We start from the raw sequence: 3,685 nt of genomic DNA on the forward strand, positions 1-3,685 counted from the left end.
GTGTGTGTGTGTGTTTACACTCTTTTGATGATGTCATTTTCTCACTAGTTTCCAGAACACTGAACAGAACAGGAGCTGATGGAAACACATGGTACTGTTAAAGATGTGGTTTCGGAACATTTGCTCAGTGTTGAAGTGAAACGCGGTGTGTGTGTGTGTGTGTGTGTGTGTGTGTGTGTGTGGGGGGGGGGTCAATTCCTTTAGCTTTGTTATTAAAGTTGTGGATTTTGAACACATTGCACAAACACACCCATAGCAATTAACTGTTTGACCACTAGAGGACAGTGTTGTATCTGTTTCGCTCACACACACACACACACACACACACACACACACACACACACACACACACACACACACACACACACACACAATTCCAAACTGTTTTACCACCAGAGGGCAGCTGTCTCTTTCATACAAACACAGACACACACATACATATATGTATATTTATATATATATATATATATATATATATATATATATATATATATATATATATATATATATATATATATATATACACACACACACACACACACACACACACACACACACACACACACACTGGTTCCCTCTGAACTCAGAATTAAATTTGTCCTTTTCTTTCATTCCAAAAAACATTTACAAGCATTTATTTGCGTATTTCCATCTGTACAGCATGAATATTTCACAGCAGAACCCGTCTGGCCTCGAGACGCTCAGCACATTCCGCTTGTGAGATATTAAAGGAATCATTCCTATTTTATAAAAATGCCTGTTTACAGGAGGCCTAGTTAATAATTAATGCTGGCAGATTTGCAGACACGCCCGGTGTGGGCCCGAGCCAGAGAGAAATTCCTCTCCGATTTGCGACAGCCGTCTGACAAGAAGCGACACGCCTGAGAAAGGGTGGCAGACGGCAGACTCCGGGGTGCTGCTGGTGCTGGATGTGTGTGACGAACGAGTGAAAATGATGGAAATATTGTACATAAGAGCTCTCGGTACAAGACCGAACACGTCTGGGTGAAAATACACAAGCCAGACGTGGGATCTGAGGCCTTGATGGATTAAAAAGAGACATAAAGGGGAAAAAGCATATTCAAGGTCATAAAGCTAGAAGATAATCTGATCTGGGGTCAGATGAAATGCTCTTAAGTAGGTCGGGATTAGAAGTGATTTAGCTGTATGGGTCTGGATTAGCTAATGAATATTGGATCATTCCATTAGATTATTTTTGTAAATCTTGAATCAGCTGGTTTGGTCTGGAATTTACAGCACTGGATTGAGGTGAGGCAACTTAATTAGATAGGTCTGGATGTGATGGTTAAGTCTGGGATTGGTTAAATAGTTCTGGATCTGCTGATTAGGTCTATGATTGGTTAGATAGGTCTGGATCTACTGGAAAAGTCTGGGATTGGTTAGATAGGTCTGGATGTGTTGGTTAAGTCTGGGATTAATAAATCAGTTTGGATCTACTGGTTTAGTCTGGGATTGATGTGTGGATCTAGTGTGGAATCAATCATCTTGTCCTGAGATTGAGTGTATGGTTTTTGGATCTACATTTATCTGGGATCACATTCATCTGGAGTTACTGGATTTGTGTCTAATTGGCTTTGTTTATTTTTCTCTTTGATATTTAGGTACAACATGCAGCTCTGCGATTAACATGAAAACACACAAACACACATACACACACACACACACACACACACACACACACACACACACACACAGCCACATGCAAACACTATACATACATGTACACACACAAACATTTCACATGTGCATGTACACAAACACACACATTACACAAACATTTCACATATACACAAACACACATTTTTCATGTACTCCTACACACACATGTACAATGGTGTGGTCCAGCGTGGATCAGACAGGTCTGAGATCTGCTGAGTCTGATCAGGAATCATCTTGACAGATCTCTCATTCTGATTGGTGGAGATTTGTGTACCACATCACCTCCTGAACCTTTAATTTATTAATAAACAGAGCGAGGAATGAGAGCGAGAACAGGCCAAACATCAGAGGAGATAAAGTCTGTCTGTACCAACTAAGCCTCAGGACTGTGTGTGTGTGTGTGTGTGTGTGTGTGTGTGTGTGTGTGTGTCTGTGCAAAGACTACATGAAACTCAGATACCTCTGCCTTTGTTTATTGACATGTGTTATGATGGTTTTCTAAATTAGTCATCAATCCACCGTTCTGTTATCTTGTCCTTAGGCTGTGTGTGTGTGTGTGTGTGTGTGTGTGAGTGTGTGTGTGTGTGTGTGTGTGTGTGTGTGTGTGTGTGTGTGTGTGTGAGTGTGTGTGTGTGTGTGTGTGTGTGTGTGTGTGAGTGTGTGTGTGTGTGTGTGTGTGTGTGTGTGTGTGAGTTGAAGTGTAAACTCTGACCTCAGTCATGGAAAGTTTCTTACTTCTGCTGAATGACCCAGATGATTCTGAACATAATTATTTTGTATGCACACACACACACACACACACACACACACACACACACACACACACACACACACACACATACACACGCACACACACACACCCCACCTGCTAGTGTTTGTTGCACCCAAAATGACGCCTATCATCTCTCACAGCAGTATATAGTTGTATTTGTATATATGTGTGTTTAGGTGGTGTGTGTGTATATGTTTAAGTTGTTTGTGTATGTGTGTTTGTATACGTGTGTGTATGTTTAAGTAATGTGTGTGTGTGTGTGTCTGTTTAAGTGTCGTGTGTGTGTGTGTGTGTGTGTGTGTGTGTGTGTGTGTGTGTGTGTTTGTATTTCTGTAAGTGTGTGTAATGTGTGTGTCTCTATACATGTGTGCATGTTTAAGCGGCGTGTGTGTTTATGTTTGTATTTGCGTATACGTGTGGAATGTGTGTGTTTCTATACGTGTGTATGTTTAAGTGGCGTGTGTGTTTTTGTGTGTATTTTTAAGTGTTGTAATGTGTGTTTGTAAATGTGTGTGTAGGTGTAAATGTGTGTTTAAATGGTGTATTTTTGTGTGTGCATATGTGTAAGCGGTAGGTGTGTAACGGTACACATATTCATACAGAAACTTTTCGGTTTGCTGCACACGTGTACCGAATGCAGTCCTTATGTGTGGAACATAGTTACATTCTGAGTTCCCTCAGGAATGTATTAAGTGGCGGACCACAAGTTTGTTTAGTTTCAGCCTCGCATTTTTTTAAATTATTATTACATTTGAAAACATACACAACAACGGCAGGGGTATAAAAATAAAAGAAGCTACAGCACTAGCTTTAGATCACATCTTTAAAAAAAGAATTTATATTAAAAGTAAAACACATCTTTTTACACATCACATTTTTTTATTCAATTTTTCTTTATTCAAAGTATTTTGTGTAAATTCATCTGGTTTGTTCTATTTTATTTGTAGAAAATATTATTTTAAATATGATAAAAAAAATAATAGCAGTCATTTTATTTTTAATTGTTTTAAAAAAAGGAAAATGTTGATGTTCACAAATCTTGTCGGTTTTTATTAACAGAGTTTATTATTATTATGTTTTGCGTTTCTTTCCCCCACTGTACCGAAACTCAACCCAACTATGAATTGTGTGTGTGTGTGTGTGTGTGTGTGTGTGTGTGTGTGTGTGTGTTAAGGGCAGATGATCAGATTTCTCTCAAAAGTGCTGAGTAGAGTTATTGCAGGTATATGAAGT

This window comes from Silurus aristotelis, assembly GCF_946808225.1.
Source record: "Silurus aristotelis genome assembly, chromosome: 9".
Lineage (NCBI taxonomy): Eukaryota > Metazoa > Chordata > Actinopteri > Siluriformes > Siluridae > Silurus > Silurus aristotelis.